The 23,674-nt window shown below is 40.6% G+C and overlaps 1 long non-coding RNA gene and 5 other non-coding genes across 6 annotated transcripts in view; all 6 read right to left on the bottom strand.

The window, feature by feature from the left end:
• LOC149976714 (uncharacterized) overlaps positions 1-23,674 on the bottom strand; it is a 136,408-nt gene that overhangs the window by 4,584 nt on the left and 108,150 nt on the right. The window lies entirely within an intron of this gene.
• trnas-aga (transfer RNA serine (anticodon AGA)) lies at positions 3,742-3,823 on the bottom strand. Its single transcript has one exon. It is a non-coding gene; the product is annotated as a tRNA-Ser (tRNA).
• On the bottom strand, positions 4,130-4,212 carry trnal-cag (transfer RNA leucine (anticodon CAG)). The gene has a single exon. It is a non-coding gene; the product is annotated as a tRNA-Leu (tRNA).
• Positions 18,080-18,162, bottom strand: trnal-cag (transfer RNA leucine (anticodon CAG)). The gene has a single exon. It is a non-coding gene; the product is annotated as a tRNA-Leu (tRNA).
• On the bottom strand, positions 19,905-19,987 carry trnal-cag (transfer RNA leucine (anticodon CAG)). The gene has a single exon. It is a non-coding gene; the product is annotated as a tRNA-Leu (tRNA).
• trnal-cag (transfer RNA leucine (anticodon CAG)) lies at positions 21,730-21,812 on the bottom strand. Its single transcript has one exon. It is a non-coding gene; the product is annotated as a tRNA-Leu (tRNA).

Here is a 23,674-nt window from a genome sequence, read left to right as displayed (position 1 = left end):
ACAGTTTTGGAAAGAAAACACGCTGAAGTTTCAGAATCTGCAAAGATTTTGTCTGTAAGTGCCCCAGAACTCATTCTACAGGCGAAACCAAGATGATGCATCACCCAGGAATTAGCAGAATTTCTGAAGCTCTGTTTTCCATTGTCTCCTTATATGGCTGTGATTGCGCAAGGAATGAGCCTACACTTTCTGTCGTTCGCCCAAGGTCTTAGCAGCATTGTGACGTATTTGTAGGCATATCATTGGAAGATTGACCATAAGAGACTACATTTTCCAAGTGTCCGCCTGGTGTCCTGCGTGGAATTCGGTGCGCAATTGCCAGCTGCTTGTACTTTACCATTTGATTCAGGGGAGAAAGCATGTGTCCAAGAACGATGTATCAATGAAGAGATATGTGAAAAACACCTTGATGATTGATTCTAAACAACGTTTGCCATGTTTTCAGTCGATATTATGGAGTTAATTTGGAAAAAAGTTTGCGTTTTGAGGACTGAATTTATGGATTTTTTTTGGTAGCCAAATGTGATGTATAAAACGGAGCTATTTCTAATACACAAGGAATCTTTTTGGAAAAACTGAGCATCTGCTATCTAACTGAGAGTATCCTCATTGAAAACATCAGAAGTTCTTCAAAGGTAAATGATTTTATTTGAAGGCTTTTATGTTTTTGTTAATGTTGCGTGCTGGATGCTAACGCTAATGCTAACGCTAAATGCTAACGCGAAATGCTAACTCTAGCTAGCTACTTTTACACAAATGATTGTTTTCCTATGGTTGAGAAGCATATTTTGAAAATCTGAGATGACAGTGTTGTTTACAAAAGGCTAAGCTTGAGAGATGGCATATTTATTTCATTTCATTTGCGATTTTCATAAATAGTTAACGTTGTGTTATGCTAATGAGCTTGCTGATAGATTTACACAATCCTGGATACAGGGGTTTTTTCATAGCTAAACGTGATGCAGAAAACGGAGCGATTTGTCCTAAACAAATAATCTTTCAGGAAAAACTGAACATTTGCTATCTGAGAGTCTCCTCATTGAAAACATCTGAAGTTCTTCAAAGGTAAATGATTTTTTTGAATGCTTTTCTGTTTTTTTGTGTAAATGTTGCCAGCTGAATGCTAATGCTAAATGCTACGTTAGCCATCAATACTGTTACACAAATGCTTGTTTTGCAATGGTTGAGAAGCATATTTTGAAAATCTGAGATGACAGTGTTGTTAACAAAAGGCTAAGCTTGAGAGCTAGCATATTTATTTCATTTCATTTGCGATTTTCATGAATAGTTAACGTTGCGTTATGGTAATGAGCTTGAGTCTGTATTCACGAACCCGGATCCGGGATGGGGAGATCAGAAAGGTTAATGGTTATTTTCAATGCAATCAAGTTTTTCTTTTTCTTTTAGGGTTTAACAAGGTTTCTCACCTGTTACCTGTGGCTTGACTTTAGATGTGGCCAGTTCGATTACCCTGCAGCCTAAGAGTGTCTTCAGAATATGGCCAATTTGACATGAATTTAAAAATGCCTCAGTTAGGACCAAAAAAGTGTCTGGAGCTTCCCGTCAGGGTAAGAGTGACAACAGGTTTCCACATGTCAAAATGGGGGAAATCTTAGCAAATGGCTTCATGGTTATTCATGAGAATCGTGTTGTTGTATTGTTGAGTGTATCATGGGATCTCACCTGAAATCTGTGGCTTGACTACAAACCTGTAACCTATGCTACTGTGGCCTATAGAGCTAGAAGGCTGGATAACCAGGTGTGTAAAGGTGTGAAGTGGGACAGATGGCCTGCAGTCCTAATCCAAATGGAAAACTAATCCCTATGTACTTGCGGAGATCTGAGAGGATGCGATTGGTATAAGAAACACGACTAAACTTCAACCTCCGGAGGGGTCAAAAAAATGCATTTTCGTTGTCGGCAGGATTTGAACCTACGCAGGAAGATCCTAATGGATTTCTAGTCCATCACCTTAACCACTCGGCCACGACAACGTTGACAGAAGAAAACAGGCTTGTTAGGAGTGAATGGGCCAACAGGCATAGCCTACAGAAAGTGAAATTTAACAACTGAAAGATAATGCAGTAACTCATTATAATGCAATAACACAAAATGTTCCCCTCATTCATTTGTTATTAAGTCCAGCTGTTTTCTTATTTAACCTTGATCTTTGCTCAGCTCCAGAAGGTCTGCATTTGAGAGTGTTTATTATGAATTGTTATTTCACTGTGTGAAGTTGTTATTTCATCATTCTTATTATTACTGCTGAGCAGCATGACTCCTGAGAGGCACTAAAAAACTGTCAGAAGTGGGATTTGAACCCACGCCTCCATGGGAGACTGCGACCTGAACGCAGCACCTTAGACCGCTCGGCCATCCTGACTACAGCACAGTAACTGGGTATCGGGTTAAAGTGTATGCGGTAAAAGTAGAAATATGAACAACGCTCTAAAATCACCACAGAGACCAGAACAACTATGCACGATACTGACTTGCACTTTCAATAGTCATTTGTTTTTATAAATTAAAAAGTCCAGTCATTGATTTAACCTCAATATGGCCTTCAATGGGAAAGAGTAGTAAATCGTCATTGAATGAGCGCTAAACTGGCATCAGAATAAGGCCATTCTGATATAAATGATACAATTCCTCAGATAAGACTGAAAAAGTGTCTGGAAATATCAGCAACCATCGGGGTAAGAGTGACAACAGGTCCACATGGGGGAAATCCTTACAAATGGCTTAATGAGTCATTTCAACGCAATCGTGTTATTATTTATTTTTAGGGTTTAACAAGGCAGCTCACCTGTGACTTGACATTAGATGCGGCGACTTTGATTACCCTGCAGACAATATATTTGTTCTTCCCGCCAATACAATCCACTGACAACGACCGATGAGTTCTGCGTTCCGAGATTATTTTTGTTATTTGCCTGTTTGGGGCCCGCCTGTGAAATTGCGCGATTCTTTCAATTCTCTTTCAGCCTCTCATCAACTAGCTGTTTTTGCAGAATATTAAAAATACGATAGTTATTCACTACTCATATTAACTAGGTGTCATTTACGTTACCTTAAGTCATTTATTTTTCAACTGGATTTTACAAAGGTGCATGACATGCAGGCACTAAAAAATTGTCAGGAGGGGGTTTCAAACCATGCCTATAGGGGAGTCTGCGACCTGAATGACTTAATGGTTATTTTCAATGCAATCAAGTTTTTTATTTTTCTTTTAGGGTTTAACAAGGTTTCTCACCTGTTACCTGTGGCTTGACTTTAGATGTGGCCAGTTCGATTACCCTGCAGACTATAAGAGTGTCTTCAGAATATGGCCAATTTGACATGAATTTAAAAATGCCTCAGATAGGACCAAAAAAGTGTCTGGAGCTTCCCGTCAGGGTAAGAGTGACAACAGGTTTCCACATGTCAAAATGGGGGAAATCTTAGCAAATGGCTTAATGGTTATTCATGAGAATCGTGTTGTTGTATTGTTGAGTGTATCATGGGATCTCACCTGAAATCTGTGGCTTGACTACAAACCTGTAACCTATGCTACTGTGGCCTATAGAGCTAGAAGGCTGGATAACCAGGTGTGTAAAGGTGTGAAGTGGGACAGATGGCCTGCAGTCCTATCCCAAATGGACAACTAATCCCTATGTACTTGCGGAGATCTGAGAGGATGCGATTGGTATAAGAAACACGACTAAACTTCAACCTCCGGAGGGGTCAAAAAAAATGCATTTTTGTTGTCGGCAGGATTTGAACCTGCGCAGGAAGATCCTAATGGATTTCTAGTCCATCGCCTTAACCACTCGGCCACGACAACGTTGACAGAAGAAAACAAGCTTGTTAGGAGTGAATGGGCCAACAGGCATAGCCTACAGAAAGTGAAATTTAACAACTGAAAGATAATGCAGTAACTCATTATAATGCAATAACACAAAATGTTCCCCTCATTCATTTGTTATTAAGTCCAGCTGTTTTCTTATTTAACCTTGATCTTTGCTCAGCTCCAGTAGGTCTGCATTTGAGAGTGTTTATTATGAATTGTTATTTCACTGTGTGAAGTTGTTATTTCATCATTCTTATTATTACTGCTGAGCAGCATGACTCCTGAGAGGCACTAAAAAACTGTCAGAAGTGGGATTTGAACCCACGCCTCCATGGGAGACTGCGACCTGAACGCAGCGCCTTAGACCGCTCGGCCATCCTGACTACAGCACAGTAACTGGGTATCGGGTTAAAGTGTATGCGGTAAAAGTAGAAATATGAACAACGCTCTAAAATCACCACAGAGACCAGAACAACTATGCACGATACTGACTTGCACTTTCAATAGTCATTTGTTTTTACAAATTAAAAAGTCCAGTCATTGATTTAAAACCTGTTTAGGATATGGCAGACATATGCCCCCTTTGGAGAGATTGGGTACCCCTAGTAAACTGAAAAAAAAATCTGTCAACAATTGCTAATATATGCAAATAAAAATTATTATTGGATAGAAAACACTCTAAAAATTCTAAAACCGTTGGAATTATGTCTGTAAGTATAGCAGAACTCACAGGGCAGGCATTCTTCCAAACTAGTTTTTGTGGCCATGAAAGTTGGAGCAACTTTGACGTCATGGCCCCCACCCTTCCCAACCAGTTATGATTCTGGGGAGACTTTCTATCTCTTCCGCTAGATGTCCTCTTTCAGTAGAGCTTTGAATCGTTCAAATCCCGCGAGAATTGACCCTATGGGAGTGAAATTAGTGCGTGCCACGAGAAAATAGGCTGTGCGTAGGGGCGCGAATTGGTCCCAGCCATTCCTTTGTTCCAGCACTCAAGAGAGGGGCAGACGATGGCCGATTGAAGTTTGTTTTGTGTGTCTAAAACATCATAAAGCTTGCTTCTGCACTTAGTTTGACCTGTTTAGTCGACATATAATATGTAATTTTGAAGTTTTGATGCGCAACTTTTCCGGACCAGAGGACGTTTTGGGTGCATTTCAGCTGATGTTATTAGCCTGTTAGATCTCTAGGGGCGCTATTTCATTTTTGGATAAAAAACGTTCCCGTTTTAAGCGCGATATTTTGTCACGAAAAGATGCTCGACTATGCATATTCTTGACAGTTTTGGAAAGAAAACACTCTGAAGTTTCAGAATCTGCAAAGATTTTGTCTGTAAGTGCCCCAGAACTCATTCTACAGGCGAAACCAAGATGATGCATCAACCAGGAATTAGCAGAATTTCTGAAGCTCTGTTTTCCATTGTCTCCTTATATGGCTGTGATTGCGCAAGGAATGAGCCTACACTTTCTGTCGTTCGCCCAAGGTCTTAGCAGCATTGTGACGTATTTGTAGGCATATCATTGGAAGATTGACCATAAGAGACTACATTTTCCAAGTGTCCGCCTGGTGTCCTGCGTGGAATTCGGTGCGCAATTGCCAGCTGCTTGTACTTTACCATTTGATTCAGGGGAGAAAGCATGTGTCCAAGAACGATGTATCAATGAAGAGATATGTGAAAAACACCTTGATGATTGATTCTAAACAACGTTTGCCATGTTTTCAGTCGATATTATGGAGTTAATTTGGAAAAAAGTTCGCGTTTTGAGGACTGAATTTTCGGGGTTTTTTTGGTAGCCAAATGTGATGTATAAAACGGAGCTATTTCTAATACACAAAGAATCTTTTTGGAAAAACTGAGCATCTGCTATCCAACTGAGAGTATCCTCATTGAAAACATCAGAAGTTCTTCAAAGGTAAATTATTTTATTTGAAGGCTTTTATGTTTTTGTTGAAATGTTGCGTGCTGGATGCTAACGCTAATGCTAACGCTAAATCCTTTGTTTGCTAGCTACTGTTACACAAATTATTGTTTTCCTATGGTTGAGAAGCATATTTTGAAAATCTGAGATGACAGTGTTGTTTACAAAAGGCTAAGCTTGCGAGATGGCATATTTATTTCATTTCATTTGCGATTTTCATGAATAGTTAACGTTGCGTTATGGTAATGAGCTTGAGGCTGTAGTCACGATACCGGATCCGGGTTTGGGAGATCAGAGAGGTTAACTATGTGTCATTTACGTTACCTTAAGTCATTTATTTTTCAACTGGATTTTACAAAGGTGCATGACATGCAGGCGCTAAAAAGTTGTCAGGAGGGGGTTTCAAACCATGCCTATAGGGGAGTCTGCGACCTGAATGACTTAATGGTTATTTTCAATGCAATCGAGTTTTTCTTTTTCTTTTAGGGTTTAACAAGGTTTCTCACCTGTTACCTGTGGCTTGACTTTAGATGTGGCCAGTTCGATTGCCCTGCAGACTATAAGAGTGTCTTCAGAATATGGCCAATTTGACATGAATTTAAAAATGCCTCAGATAGGACCAAAAAAGTGTCTGGAGCTTCCCGTCAGGGTAAGAGTGACAACAGGTTTCCACATGTCAAAATGGGGGAAATCTTAGCAAATGGCTTAATGGTTATTCATGAGAATCATGTTGTTGTATTGTTGAGTGTATCATGGGATCTCATCTGAAATCTGTGGCTTGACTACAAACCTGTAACCTATGCTACTGTGGCCTATAGAGCTAGAAGGCTGGATAACCAGGTGTGTAAAGGTGTGAAGTGGGACAGATGGCCTACAGTCCTATCCCAAATGGACAACTAATCCCTATGTACTTGCGGAGATCTGAGAGGATGCGATTGGTATAAGAAACACGACTAAACTTCAACCTCCGGAGGGGTCAAAAAAAAAGCATTTTCGTTGTCGGCAGGATTTGAACCTGCGCAGGAACATCCTAATGGATTTCTAGTCCATCGCCTTAACCACTCGGCCACGACAACGTTGACAGAAGAAAACAGGCTTGTTAGGAGTGAATGGGCCAACAGGCATAGCCTACAGAAAGTGAAATTTAACAACTGAAAGATAATGCAGTAACTCATTATAATGCAATAACACAAAATGTTCCCCTCATTCATTTGTTATTAAGTCCAGCTGTTTTCTTATTTAACCTTGATCTTTGCTCAGCTCCAGAAGGTCTGCATTTGAGAGTGTTTATTATGAATTGTTATTTCACTGTGTGAAGTTGTTATTTCATCATTCTTATTATTACTGCTGAGCAGCATGGCTCCTGAGAGGCACTAAAAAACTGTCAGAAGTGGGATTTGAACACACGCCTCCATGGGAGACTGCGACCTGAACGCAGCGCCTTAGACCGCTCAGCCATCCTGACTTCAGCACAGTAACTGGGTATCGGTTTAAAGTGTATGCGGTAAAAGTAGAAGTATGAACAAAGCTCTAAAATCACCACAGAGACCAGAACAACTATGCACGATACTGACTTGCACTTTCAATAGTCATTTGTTTTTATAAATTAAAAAGTCCAGTCATTGATTTAACCTCAATATGGCCTTCAATGGGAAAGAGTAGTAAATCGCCATTGAATGAGCGCTAAACTGGCATCAGAATATGGCCATTCTGATATAAATGATAAAATTCCTCAGATAAGACTGAAAAAGTGTCTGGAAATATCAGCAACCATCAGGGTAAGAGTGACAACAGGTCCACATTGGGGAAATCCTTACAAATGGCTTAATGAGTCATTTCAACGCAATCGTGTTATTATTTATTTTTAGGGTTTAACAAGGCAGCTCACCTGTGACTTGACATTAGATGCGGCGACTTTGATTACCCTGCAGACAATATTTTTGTTCTTCCCGCCAATACAATCCACTGACAACGACCGACGAGTTCTGCGTTCCGAGATTATTTTTGTTATTTGCCTGTTTGGGGCCCACCTGTGAAATTGCGCGATTCTTGCAATTCTCTTTCAGCCTCTCATCAACTAGCTGTTTTTGCAGAATATTAAAAATACGATAGTTATTCACTACTCATATTAACTAGGTGTCATTTACGTTACCTTAAGTCATTTATTTTTCAACTGGATTTTACAAAGGTGCATGACATGCAGGCGCTAAAAAATTGTCAGGAGGGGGTTTCAAACCATGCCTATAGGGGAGTCTGCGACCTGAATGACTTAATGGTTATTTTCAATGCAATCAAGTTTTTTCTTTTTCTTTTAGGGTTTAACAAGGTTTCTCACCTGTTACCTGTGGCTTGACTTTAGATGTGGCCAGTTCGATTACCCTGCAGCCTAAGAGTGTCTTCAGAATATGGCCAATTTGACATGAATTTAAAAATGCCTCAGATAGGACCAAAAAAGTGTCTGGAGCTTCCCGTCAGGGTAAGAGTGACAACAGGTTTCCACATGTCAAAATGGGGGAAATCTTAGCAAATGGCTTCATGGTTATTCATGAGAATCGTGTTGTTGTATTGTTGAGTGTATCATGGGATCTCACCTGAAATCTGTGGCTTGACTACAAACCTGTAACCTATGCTACTGTGGCCTATAGAGCTAGAAGGCTGGATAACCAGGTGTGTAAAGGTGTGAAGTGGGACAGATGGCCTGCAGTCCTATCCCAAATGGACAACTAATCCCTATGTACTTGCGGAGATCTGAGAGGATGCTATTGGTATAAGAAACACGACTAAACTTCAACCTCCGGAGGGGTCAAAAAAATGCATTTTCGTTGTCGGCAGGATTTGAACCTGCGCAGGAAGATCCTAATGGATTTCTAGTCCATCGCCTTAACCACTCGGCCACGACAACGCTGACAGAAGAAAACAAGCTTGTTAGGAGTGAATGGGCCAACAGGCATAGCCTACAGAAAGTGAAATTTAACAACTGAAAGATAATGCAGTAACTCATTATAATGCAATAACGCAAAATGTTCCCCTCATTCATTTGTTATTAAGTCCAGCTGTTTTCTTATTTAACCTTGATCTTTGCTCAGCTCCAGAAGGTCTGCATTTGAGAGTGTTTATTATGAATTGTTATTTCACTGTGTGAAGTTGTTATTTCATCATTCTTATTATTACTGCTGAGCAGCATGACTCCTGAGAGGCACTAAAAAACTGTCAGAAGTGGGATTTGAACCCACGCCTCCATGGGAGACTGCGAACTGAACGCAGCGCCTTAGACCGCTCGGCCATCCTGACTACAGCACAGTAACTGGGTATCGGGTTAAAGTGTATGCGGTAAAAGTAGAAATATGAACAACGCTCTAAAATCACCACAGAGACCAGAACAACTATGCACGATACTGACTTGCACTTTCAATAGTCATTTGTTTTTATAAATTAAAAAGTCCAGTCATTGATTTAACCTCAATATGGCCTTCAATGGGAAAGAGTAGTAAATCGTCATTGAATGAGCGCTAAACTGGCATCAGAATATGGCCATTCTGATATAAATTATACAATTCCTCAGATAAGACTGAAAAAGTGTCTGGAAATATCAGCAACCATCAGGGTAAGAGTGACAACAGGTCCACATGGGGGAAATCCTTACAAATGGCTTAATGAGTCATTTCAACGCAATCGTGTTATTATTTATTTTTAGGGTTTAACAAGGCAGCTCACCTGTGACTTGACATTAGATGCGGCGACTTTGATTACCCTGCAGACGATATTTTTGTTCTTCCCGCCAATACAATCCACTGACAACGACCGACGAGTTCTGCGTTCCAAGATTATTTTTGTTATTTGCCTGTTTGGGGCCCGCCTGTGAAATTGCGCGATTCTTGCAATTCTCTTTCAGCCTCTCATCAACTAGCTGTTTTTGCAGAATATTAAAAATACGATAGTTATTCACTACTCATATTAACTAGGTGTCATTTACGTTACCTTAAGTCATTTATTTTTCAACTGGATTTTACAAAGGTGCATGACATGCAGGCGCTAAAAAATTGTCAGGAGGGGGTTTCAAACCATGCCTATAGGGGAGTCTGCGACCTGAATGACTTAATGGTTATTTTCAATGCAATCAAGTTTTTTCTTTTTCTTTTAGGGTTTAACAAGGTTTCTCACCTGTTACCTGTGGCTTGACTTTAGATGTGGCCAGTTCGATTACCCTGCAGCCTAAGAGTGTCTTCAGAATATGGCCAATTTGACATGAATTTAAAAATGCCTCAGATAGGACCAAAAAAGTGTCTGGAGCTTCCCGTCAGGGTAAGAGTGACAACAGGTTTCCACATGTCAAAATGGGGGAAATCTTAGCAAATGGCTTCATGGTTATTCATGAGAATCGTGTTGTTGTATTGTTGAGTGTATCATGGGATCTCACCTGAAATCTGTGGCTTGACTACAAACCTGTAACCTATGCTACTGTGGCCTATAGAGCTAGAAGGCTGGATAACCAGGTGTGTAAAGGTGTGAAGTGGGACAGATGGCCTGCAGTCCTATCCCAAATGGACAACTAATCCCTATGTACTTGCGGAGATCTGAGAGGATGCTATTGGTATAAGAAACACGACTAAACTTCAACCTCCGGAGGGGTCAAAAAAATGCATTTTCGTTGTCGGCAGGATTTGAACCTGCGCAGGAAGATCCTAATGGATTTCTAGTCCATCGCCTTAACCACTCGGCCACGACAACGCTGACAGAAGAAAACAAGCTTGTTAGGAGTGAATGGGCCAACAGGCATAGCCTACAGAAAGTGAAATTTAACAACTGAAAGATAATGCAGTAACTCATTATAATGCAATAACGCAAAATGTTCCCCTCATTCATTTGTTATTAAGTCCAGCTGTTTTCTTATTTAACCTTGATCTTTGCTCAGCTCCAGAAGGTCTGCATTTGAGAGTGTTTATTATGAATTGTTATTTCACTGTGTGAAGTTGTTATTTCATCATTCTTATTATTACTGCTGAGCAGCATGACTCCTGAGAGGCACTAAAAAACTGTCAGAAGTGGGATTTGAACCCACGCCTCCATGGGAGACTGCGAACTGAACGCAGCGCCTTAGACCGCTCGGCCATCCTGACTACAGCACAGTAACTGGGTATCGGGTTAAAGTGTATGCGGTAAAAGTAGAAATATGAACAACGCTCTAAAATCACCACAGAGACCAGAACAACTATGCACGATACTGACTTGCACTTTCAATAGTCATTTGTTTTTATAAATTAAAAAGTCCAGTCATTGATTTAACCTCAATATGGCCTTCAATGGGAAAGAGTAGTAAATCGTCATTGAATGAGCGCTAAACTGGCATCAGAATATGGCCATTCTGATATAAATTATACAATTCCTCAGATAAGACTGAAAAAGTGTCTGGAAATATCAGCAACCATCAGGGTAAGAGTGACAACAGGTCCACATGGGGGAAATCCTTACAAATGGCTTAATGAGTCATTTCAACGCAATCGTGTTATTATTTATTTTTAGGGTTTAACAAGGCAGCTCACCTGTGACTTGACATTAGATGCGGCGACTTTGATTACCCTGCAGACGATATTTTTGTTCTTCCCGCCAATACAATCCACTGACAACGACCGACGAGTTCTGCGTTCCAAGATTATTTTTGTTATTTGCCTGTTTGGGGCCCGCCTGTGAAATTGCGCGATTCTTGCAATTCTCTTTCATCCTCTCATCAACTAGCTGTTTTTGCAGAATATTAAAAATACGATAGTTATTCACTACTCATATTAACTAGGTGTCATTTACGTTACCTTAAGTCATTTATTTTTCAACTGGATTTTACAAAGGTGCATGACATGCAGGCGCTAAAAAGTTGTCAGGAGGGGGTTTCAAACCATGCCTATAGGGGAGTCTGCGACCTGAATGACTTAATGGTTATTTTCAATGCAATCAAGTTTTTTCTTTTTCTTTTAGGGTTTAACAAGGTTTCTCACCTGTTACCTGTGGCTTGACTTTAGATGTGGCCAGTTCGATTACCCTGCAGACTATAAGAGTGTCTTCAGAATATGGCCAATTTGACATGAATTTAAAAATGCCTCAGATAGGACCAAAAAAGTGTCTGGATCTTCCCGTCAGGGTAAGAGTGACAACAGGTTTCCACATGTCAAAATGGGGGAAATCTTAGCAAATGGCTTAATGGTTATTCATGAGAATCGTGTTGTTGTATTGTTGAGTGTATCATGGGATCTCACCTGAAATCTGTGGCTTGACTACAAACCTGTAACCTATGCTACTGTGGCCTATAGAGCTAGAAGGCTGGATAACCAGGTGTGTAAAGGTGTGAAGTGGGATAGATGGCCTGCAGTCCTATCCCAAATGGACAACTAATCCCTATGTACTTGCGGAGATCTGAGAGGATGCGATTGGTATAAGAAACACGACTAAACTTCAACCTCCGGAGGGGTCAAAAAAATGCATTTTCATTGTCGGCAGGATTTGAACCTACGCAGGAAGATCCTAATGGATTTCTAGTCCATCGCCTTAACCACTCAGCCACGACAACGTTGACAGAAGAAAACAGGCTTGTTAGGAGTGAATGGGCCAACAGGCATAGCCTACTGAAAGTGAAATTTAACAACTGAAAGATCATGCAGTAACTCATTATAATGCAATAACACAAAATGTTCCCCTCGTTCATTTGTTATTAAGTCCAGCTGTTTTCTTATTTAACCTTGATCTTTGCTCAGCTCCAGAAGTTCTGCATTTGAGAGTGTTTATTATGAATTGCTATTTCACTGTGTGAAGTTGTTATTTCATCATTCTTATTATTACTGCTGAGCAGCATGACTCCTGAGAGGCACTAAAAAACTGTCAGAAGTGGGATTTGAACCCATGGGAGACTGCGAACTGAACGCAACGCCTTAGACCGCTCGGCCATCCTGACTACAGCACAGTCACTGGGTATCGGGTTAAAGTGTATGCGGTAAAAGTAGAAATATGAACAACGCTCTAAAATCACCACAGAGACCAGAACAACTATGCACGATACTGACTTGCACTTTCAATAGTCATTTGTTTTTATAAATTAAAAAGTCCAGTCATTGATTTAACCTCAATATGGCCTTCAAGAGGAAAGAGTAGTAAATCGTCATTGAATGAGCGCTAAACTGGCATCAGAATATGGCCATTCTGATATAAATGATACAATTCCTCAGATAAGACTGAAAAAGTGTCTGGAAATATCAGCAACCATCAGGGTAAGAGTGACAACAGGTCCACATGGGGGAAATCCTTACAAATGGCTTAATGAGTCATTTCAACGCAATCGTGTTATTATTTATTTTTAGGGTTTAACAAGGCAGCTCACCTGTGACTTGACATTAGATGCGGCGACTTTGATTACCCTGCAGACAATATTTTTGTTCTTCCCGCCAATACAATCCACTGACAACGACCGACGAGTTCTGCGTTCCGAGATTATTTTTGTTATTTGCCTGTTTGGGGCCCACCTGTGAAATTGCGCGATTCTTGCAATTCTCTTTCAGCCTCTCATCAACTAGCTGTTTTTGCAGAATATTAAAAATACGATAGTTATTCACTACTCATATTAACTAGGTGTCATTTACGTTACCTTAAGTCATTTATTTTTCAACTGGATTTTACAAAGGTGCATGACATGCAGGCGCTAAAAAGTTGTCAGGAGGGGGTTTCAAACCATGCCTATAGGGGAGTCTGCGACCTGAATGACTTAATGGTTATTTTCAATGCAATCAAGTTTTTTCTTTTTCTTTTAGGGTTTAACAAGGTTTCTCACCTGTTACCTGTGGCTTGACTTTAGATGTGGCCAGTTCGATTACCCTGCAGCCTAAGAGTGTCTTCAGAATATGGCCAATTTGACATGAATTTAAAAATGCCTCAGATAGGACCAAAAAAGTGTCTGGAGCTTCCTGTCAGGGTAAGAGTGACAACAGGTTTCCACATGTCAAAATGGGGGAAATCTTAGCAAATGGCTTCATGGTTATTCATGAGAATCGTGTTGTTGTATTGTTGAGTGTATCATGGGATCTCACCTGAAATCTGTGGCTTGACTACAAACCTGTAACCTATGCTACTGTGGCCTATAGAGCTAGAAGGCTGGATAACCAGGTGTGTAAAGGTGTGAAGTGGGACAGATGGCCTGCAGTCCTATCCCAAATGGACAACTAATCCCTATGTACTTGCGGAGATCTGAGAGGATGCGATTGGTATAAGAAACACGACTAAACTTCAACCTCCGGAGGGGTCAAAAAAATGCATTTTCGTTGTCGGCAGGATTTGAACCTGCGCAGGAAGATCCTAATGGATTTCTAGTCCATCGCCTTAACCACTCGGCCACGACAACGCTGACAGAAGAAAACAAGCTTGTTAGGAGTGAATGGGCCAACAGGCATAGCCTACAGAAAGTGAAATTTAACAACTGAAAGATAATGCAGTAACTCATTATAATGCAATAACGCAAAATGTTCCCCTCATTCATTTGTTATTAAGTCCAGCTGTTTTCTTATTTAACCTTGATCTTTGCTCAGCTCCAGAAGGTCTGCATTTGAGAGTGTTTATTATGAATTGTTATTTCACTGTGTGAAGTTGTTATTTCATCTTTCTTATTATTACTGCTGAGCAGCATGACTCCTGAGAGGCACTAAAAAACTGTCAGAAGTGGGATTTGAACCCACGCCTCCATGGGAGACTGCGAACTGAACGCAGCGCCTTAGACCGCTCGGCCATCCTGACTACAGTACAGTAACTGGGTATCGGGTTAAAGTGTATGCGGTAAAAGTAGAAATATGAACAACGCTCTAAAATCACCACAGAGACCAGAACAACTATGCACGATACTGACTTGCACTTTCAATAGTCATTTGTTTTTATAAATTAAAAAGTCCAGTCATTGATTTAACCTCAATATGGCCTTCAATGGGAAAGAGTAGTAAATCGTCATTGAATGAGCGCTAAACTGGCATCAGAATATGGCCATTCTGATATAAATGATAAAATTCCTCAGATAAGACTGAAAAAGTGTCTGGAAATATCAGCAACCATCAGGGTAAGAGTGACAACAGGTCCACATGGGGGAAATCCTTACAAATGGCTTAATGAGTCATTTCAACGCAATCGTGTTATTATTTATTTTTAGGGTTTAACAAGGCAGCTCACCTGTGACTTGACATTAGATGCGGCGACTTTGATTACCCTGCAGACGATATTTTTGTTCTTCCCGCCAATACAATCCACTGACAACGACCGACGAGTTCTGCGTTCCGAGATTATTTTTGTTATTTGCCTGTTTGGGGCCCGCCTGTGAAATTGCGCGATTCTTGCAATTCTCTTTCAGCCTCTCATCAACTAGCTGTTTTTGCAGAATATTAAAAATACGATAGTTATTCACTACTCATATTAACTAGGTGTCATTTACGTTACCTTAAGTCATTTATTTTTCAACTGGATTTTACAAAGGTGCATGACATGCAGGCGCTAAAAAATTGTCAGGAGGGGGTTTCAAACCATGCCTATAGGGGAGTCTGCGACCTGAATGACTTAATGGTTATTTTCAATGCAATCGAGTTTTTTCTTTTTCTTTTAGGGTTTAACAAGGTTTCTCACCTGTTACCTGTGGCTTGACTTTAGATGTGGCCAGTTCGATTACCCTGCAGCCTAAGAGTGTCTTCAGAATATGGCCAATTTGACATGAATTTAAAAATGCCTCAGATAGGACCAAAAAAGTGTCTGGAGCTTCCCGTCAGGGTAAGAGTGACAACAGGTTTCCACATGTCAAAATGGGGGAAATCTTAGCAAATGGCTTCATGGTTATTCATGAGAATCGTGTTGTTGTATTGTTGAGTGTATCATGGGATCTCACCTGAAATCTGTGGCTTGACTACAAACCTGTAACCTATGCTACTGTGGCCTATAGAGCTAGAAGGCTGGATAACCAGGTGTGTAAAGGTGTGAAGTGGGACAGATGGCCTGCAGTCCTATCCCAAATGGACAACTAATCCCTATGTACTTGCGGAGATCTGAGAGGATGCGATTGGTATAAGAAACACGACTAAACTTCAACCTCCGGAGGGGTCAAAAAAATGCATTTTCGTTGTCGGCAGGATTTGAACCTGCGCAGGAAGATCCTAATGGATTTCTAGTCCATCGCCTTAACCACTCGGCCACGACAACGCTGACAGAAGAAAACAAGCTTGTTAGGAGTGAATGGGCCAACAGGCATAGCCTACAGAAAGTGAAATTTAACAACTGAAAGATAATGCAGTAACTCATTATAATGCAATAACGCAAAATGTTCCCCTCATTCATTTGTTATTAAGTCCAGCTGTTTTCTTATTTAACCTTGATCTTTGCTCAGCTCCAGAAGGTCTGCATTTGAGAGTGTTTATTATGAATTGTTATTTCACTGTGTGAAGTTGTTATTTCATCTTCCTTATTATTACTGCTGAGCAGCATGACTCCTGAGAGGCACTAAAAAACTGTCAGAAGTGGGATTTGAACCCACGCCTCCATGGGAGACTGCGAACTGAACGCAGCGCCTTAGACCGCTCGGCCATCCTGACTACAGCACAGTAACTGGGTATCGGGTTAAAGTGTATGCGGTAAAAGTAGAAATATGAACAACGCTCTAAAATCACCACAGAGACCAGAACAACTATGCACGATACTGACTTGCACTTTCAATAGTCATTTGTTTTTATAAATTAAAAAGTCCAGTCATTGATTTAACCTCAATATGGCCTTCAATGGGAAAGAGTAGTAAATCGTCATTGAATGAGCGCTAAACTGGCATCAGAATATGGCCATTCTGATATAAATGATACAATTCCTCAGATAAGACTGAAAAAGTGTCTGGAAATATCAGCAACCATCAGGGTAAGAGTGACAACAGGTCCACATGGGGGAAATCCTTACAAATGGCTTAATGAGTCATTTCAACGCAATCGTGTTATTATTTATTTTTAGGGTTTAACAAGGCAGCTCACCTGTGACTTGACATTAGATGCGGCGACTTTGATTACCCTGCAGACGATATTTTTGTTCTTCCCGCCAATACAATCCACTGACAACGACCGACGAGTTCTGCGTTCCAAGATTATTTTTGTTATTTGCCTGTTTGGGGCCCGCCTGTGAAATTGCGCGATTCTTGCAATTCTCTTTCAGCCTCTCATCAACTAGCTGTTTTTGCAGAATATTAAAAATACGATAGTTATTCACTACTCATATTAACTAGGTGTCATTTACGTTACCTTAAGTCATTTATTTTTCAACTGGATTTTACAAAGGTGCATGACATGCAGGCGCTAAAAAATTGTCAGGAGGGGGTTTCAAACCATGCCTATAGGGGAGTCTGCGAACTGAATGACTTAATGGTTATTTTCAATGCAATCAAGTTTTTCTTTTTCTTTTAAGGTTTAACAAGGTTTCTCACCTGTTACCTGTGGCTTGACTTTAGATGTGGCCAGTTCGATTACCCTGCAGCCTAAGAGTGTCTTCAGAATATGGCCAATTTGACATGAATTTAAAAATGCCTCAGATAGGAACAAAAAAGTGTCTGGAGCTTCCCGTCAGGGTAAGAGTGACAACAGGTTTCCACATGTCAAAATGGGGGAAATCTTAGCAAATGGCTTCATGGTTATTCATGAGAATCGTGTTGTTGTATTGTTGAGTGTATCATGGGATCTCACCTGAAATCTGTGGCTTGACTACAAACCTGTAACCTATGCTACTGTGGCCTATAGAGCTAGAAAGCTGGATAACCAGGTGTGTAAAGGTGTGAAGTGGGATAGATGGCCTGCAGTCCTATCCCAAATGGACAACTAATCCCTATGTACTTGCGGAGATCTGAGAGGATGCGATTGGTATAAGAAACACGACTAAACTTCAACCTCCGGAGGGGTCAAAAAAATGCATTTTCATTGTCGGCAGGATTTGAACCTGCGCTGGAAGATCCTAATGCATTTCTAGTCCATCGCCTTAACCACTCGGCCACGAAAACGTCGACAGAAGAAAACAGGCTTGTTAGGAGTGTATGGGCCAACAGGCATAGCCTACAGAAAGTGAAATTTAACAACTGAAAGATAATGCAGTAACTCATTACAATGCAATAACACAAAATGTTCCCCTCATTCATTTGTTATTAAGTCCAGCTGTTTTCTTATTTAACCTTGATCTTTGCTCAGCTCCAGAAGGTCTGCATTTGAGAGTGTTTATTATGAATTGTTATTTCACTGTGTGAAGTTGTTATTTCATCATTCTTATTATTACTGCTGAGCAGCATGACTCCTGAGAGGCACTAAAAAACTGTCAGAAGTGGGATTTGAACCCACGCCTCCATGGGAGACTGCGACCTGAACGCAGCGCCTTAGACCGCTCGGCCATCCTGACTACAGCACAGTAACTGGGTATCGGGTTAAAGTGTATGCGGTAAAAGTAGAAATATGAACAACGCTCTAAAATCACCACAGAGACCAGAACAAATATGCACGATACTGACTTGCACTTTCAATAGTCATTTGTTTTTATAAATTAAAAAGTCCAGTCATTGATTTAACCTCAATATGGCCTTCAATGGGAAAGAGTAGTAAATCGTCATTGAATGAGCGCTAAACTGGCATCAGAATATGGCCATTCTGATATAAATAATAAAATTCCTCAGATAAGACTGAAAAAGTGTCTGGAAATATCAGCAACCATCAGGGTAAGAGTGACAACAGGTCCACATGGGGGAAATCCTTACAAATGGCTTAATGAGTCATTTCAACGCAATCGTGTTATTATTTATTTTTAGGGTTTAACAAGGCAGCTCACCTGTGACTTGACATTAGATGTGGCGACTTTGATTACCCTGCAGACGATATTTTTGTTCTTCCCGCCAATACAATCCACTGACAACGACCGACGAGTTCTGCGTTCCGAGATTATTTTTGTTATTTGCCTGTTTGGGGCCCGCCTGTGAAATTGCGCGATTCTTGCAATTCTCTTTCAGCCTCTCATCAACTAGCTGTTTTTGCAGAATATTAAAAATACGATAGTTATTCACTACTCATATTAACTAGGTGTCATTTACGTTACCTTAAGTCATTTATTTTTCAACTGGATTTTACAAAGGTGCATGACATGCAGGCGCTAAAAAATTGTCAGGAGGGGGTTTCAAACCATGCCTATAGGGGAGTCTGCGAACTGAATGACTTAATGGTTATTTTCAATGCAATCAAGTTTTTCTTTTTCTTTTAAGGTTTAACAAGGTTTCTCACCTGTTACCTGTGGCTTGACTTTAGATGTGGCCAGTTCGATTACCCTGCAGCCTAAGAGTGTCTTCAGAATATGGTCAATTTGACATGAATTTAAAAATGCCTCAGATAGGACCAAAAAAGTGTCTGGAGCTTCCCGTCAGGGTAAGAGTGACAACAGGTTTCCACATGTCAAAATGGGGGAAATCTTAGCAAATGGCTTCATGGTTATTCATGAGAATCGTGTTGTTGTATTGTTGAGTGTATCATGGGATCTCACCTGAAATCTGTGGCTTGACTACAAACCTGTAACCTATGCTACTGTGGCCTATAGAGCTAGAAAGCTGGATAACCAGGTGTGTAAAGGTGTGAAGTGGGATAGATGGCCTGCAGTCCTATCCCAAATGGACAACTAATCCCTATGTACTTGCGGAGATCTGAGAGGATGCGATTGGTATAAGAAACACGACTAAACTTCAACCTCCGGAGGGGTCAAAAAAATGCATTTTCATTGTCGGCAGGATTTGAACCTGCGCTGGAAGATCCTAATGCATTTCTAGTCCATCGCCTTAACCACTCGGCCACGAAAACGTCGACAGAAGAAAACAGGCTTGTTAGGAGTGTATGGGCCAACAGGCATAGCCTACAGAAAGTGAAATTTAACAACTGAAAGATAATGCAGTAACTCATTACAATGCAATAACACAAAATGTTCCCCTCATTCATTTGTGATTAAGTCCAGCTGTTTTCTTATTTAACCTTGATCTTTGCTCAGCTCCAGAAGGTCTGCATTTGAGAGTGTTTATTATGAATTGTTATTTCACTGTGTGAAGTTGTTATTTCATCATTCTTATTATTACTGCTGAGCAGCATGACTCCTGAGAGGCACTAAAAAACTGTCAGAAGTGGGATTTGAACCCACGCCTCCATGGGAGACTGCGACCTGAACGCAGCGCCTTAGACCGCTCGGCCATCCTGACTACAGCACAGTAACTGGGTATCGGGTTAAAGTGTATGCGGTAAAAGTAGAAATATGAACAACGCTCTAAAATCACCACAGAGACCAGAACAAATATGCACGATACTGACTTGCACTTTCAATAGTCATTTGTTTTTATAAATTAAAAAGTCCAGTCATTGATTTAACCTCAATATGGCCTTCAATGGGAAAGAGTAGTAAATCGTCATTGAATGAGCGCTAAACTGGCATCAGAATATGGCCATTCTGATATAAATAATAAAATTCCTCAGATAAGACTGAAAAAGTGTCTGGAAATATCAGCAACCATCAGGGTAAGAGTGACAACAGGTCCACATGGGGGAAATCCTTACAAATGGCTTAATGAGTCATTTCAACGCAATCGTGTTATTATTTATTTTTAGGGTTTAACAAGGCAGCTCACCTGTGACTTGACATTAGATGTGGCGACTTTGATTACCCTGCAGACGATATTTTTGTTCTTCCCGCCAATACAATCCACTGACAACGACCGACGAGTTCTGCGTTCCGAGATTATTTTTGTTATTTGCCTGTTTGGGGCCCGCCTGTGAAATTGCGCGATTCTTGCAATTCTCTTTCAGCCTCTCATCAACTAGCTGTTTTTGCAGAATATTAAAAATACGATAGTTATTCACTACTCATATTAACTAGGTGTCATTTACGTTACCTTAAGTCATTTATTTTTCAACTGGATTTTACAAAGGTGCATGACATGCAGGCGCTAAAAAATTGTCAGGAGGGGGTTTCAAACCATGCCTATAGGGGAGTCTGCGACCTGAATGACTTAATGGTTATTTTCAATGCAATCAAGTTTTTCTTTTTCTTTTAGGGTTTAACAAGGTTTCTCACCTGTTACCTGTGGCTTGACTTTAGATGTGGCCAGTTCGATTACCCTGCAGCCTAAGAGTGTCTTCAGAATATGGCCAATTTGACATGAATTTAAAAATGCCTCAGATAGGACCAAAAAAGTGTCTGGAGCTTCCCGTCAGGGTAAGAGTGACAACAGGTTTCCACATGTCAAAATGGGGGAAATCTTAGCAAATGGCTTCATGGTTATTCATGAGAATCGTGTTGTTGTATTGTTGAGTGTATCATGGGATCTCACCTGAAATCTGTGGCTTGACTACAGACCTGTAACCTATGCTACTGTGGCCTATAGAGCTAGAAAGCTGGATAACCAGGTGTGTAAAGGTGTGAAGTGGGATAGATGGCCTGCAGTCCTATCCCAAATGGACAACTAATCCCTATGTACTTGCGGAGATCTGAGAGGATGCGATTGGTATAAGAAACACGACTAAACTTCAACCTCCGGAGGGGTCAAAAAAATGCATTTTCATTGTCGGCAGGATTTGAACCTGCGCTGGAAGATCCTAATGCATTTCTAGTCCATCGCCTTAACCACTCGGCCACGACAACGTCGACAGAAGAAAACAGGCTTGTTAGGAGTGTATGGGCCAACAGGCATAGCCTACAGAAAGTGAAATTTAACAACTGAAAGATAATACAGTAACTCATTACAATGCAATAACACAAAATGTTCCCCTCATTCATTTGTGATTAAGTCCAGCTGTTTTCTTATTTAACCTTGATCTTTGCTCAGCTCCAGAAGGTCTGCATTTGAGAGTGTTTATTATGAATTGTTATTTCACTGTGTGAAGTTGTTATTTCATCATTCTTATTATTACTGCTGAGCAGCATGACTCCTGAGAGGCACTAAAAAACTGTCAGAAGTGGGATTTGAACCCACGCCTCCATAGGAGACTGCGACCTGAACGCAGCGCCTTAGACCGCTCGGCCATCCTGACTACAGCATAGTAACTGGGTATCGGGTTAAAGTGTATGCGGTAAAAGTAGAAATATGAACAACGCTCTAAAATCACCACAGAGACCAGAACAACTATGCACGATACTGACTTGCACTTTCAATAGTCATTTGTTTTTATAAATTAAAAAGTCCAGTCATTGATTTAACCTCAATATGGCCTTCAATTGGAAAGAGTAGTAAATCGTCATTGAATGAGCGCTAAACTGGCATCAGAATATGGCCATTCTGATATAAATGATAAAATTCCTCAGATAAGACTGAAAAAGTGTCTGGAAATATCAGCAACCATCAGGGTAAGAGTGACAACAGGTCCACATGGGGGAAATCCTTACAAATGGCTTAATGAGTCATTTCAACGCAATCGTGTTATTATTTATTTTTAGGGTTTAACAAGGCAGCTCACCTGTGACTTGACATTAGATGCGGCGACTTTGATTACCCTGCAGACGATATTTTTGTTCTTCCCGCCAATACAATCCACTGACAACGACCGACGAGTTCTGCGTTCCAAGATTATTTTTGTTATTTGCCTGTTTGGGGCCCGCCTGTGAAATTGCGCGATTCTTGCAATTCTCTTTCAGCCTCTCATCAACTAGCTGTTTTTGCAGAATATTAAAAATACGATAGTTATTCACTACTCATATTAACTAGGTGTCATTTACGTTACCTTAAGTCATTTATTTTTCAACTGGATTTTACAAAGGTGCATGACATGCAGGCGCTAAAAAGTTGTCAGGAGGGGGTTTCAAACCATGCCTATAGGGGAGTCTGCGACCTGAATGACTTAATGGTTATTTTCAATGCAATCGAGTTTTTTCTTTTTCTTTTAGGGTTTAACAAGGTTTCTCACCTGTTACCTGTGGCTTGACTTTAGATGTGGCCAGTTCGATTACCCTGCAGACTATAAGAGTGTCTTCAGAATATGGCCAATTTGACATGAATTTAAAAATGCCTCAGATAGGACCAAAAAAGTGTCTGGAGCTTCCCGTCAGGGTAAGAGTGACAACAGGTTTCCACATGTCAAAATGGGGGAAATCTTAGCAAATGGCTTCATGGTTATTCATGAGAATCGTGTTGTTGTATTGTTGAGTGTATCATGGGATCTCTCCTGAAATCTGTGGCTTGACTACAAACCTGTAACCTATGCTACTGTGGCCTATAGAGCTAGAAGGCTGGATAACCAGGTGTGTAAAGGTGTGAAGTGGTATAGATGGCCTGCAGTCCTATCCCAAATGGACAACTAATCCCTATGTACTTGCGGAGATCTGAGAGGATGCGATTGGTATAAGAAACACGACTAAACTTCAACCTCCGGAGGGGTCAAAAAAATGCATTTTCGTTGTCGGCAGGATTTGAACCTGCGCAGGAAGATCCTAATGGATTTCTAGTCCATCGCCTTAACCACTCGGCCACGACAACGTTGACAGATGAAAACAGGCTTGTTAGGAGTGAATGGGCCAACAGGCATAGCCTACAGAAAGTGAAATTTAACAACTGAAAGATAATGCAGTAACTCATTATAATGCAATAACACAAAATGTTCCCCTCATTCATTTGTTATTAAGTCCAGCTGTTTTCTTATTTAACCTTGATCTTTGCTCAGCTCCAGAAGGTCTGCATTTGAGAGTGTTTATTATGAATTGCTATTTCACTGTGTGAAGTTGTTATTTCATCATTCTTATTATTACTGCTAAGCAGCATGACTCCTGAGAGGCACTAAAAAACTGTCAGAAGTGGGATTTGAACCCACGCCTCCATGGGAGACTGCAACCTGAACGCAGCGCCTTAGACCGCTCGGCCATCCTGACTACAGCACAGTAACTGGGTATCGGGTTAAAATGT

The sequence above is a fragment of the Oncorhynchus mykiss genome, chromosome 16 (genome assembly GCF_057628025.1).
Source record: "Oncorhynchus mykiss isolate SJ-2025 chromosome 16, ASM5762802v1, whole genome shotgun sequence".
Lineage (NCBI taxonomy): Eukaryota > Metazoa > Chordata > Actinopteri > Salmoniformes > Salmonidae > Oncorhynchus > Oncorhynchus mykiss.
Note: the sequence above shows the minus strand (reverse complement) of the source record. Positions and strands in the feature narration are given on the sequence as shown.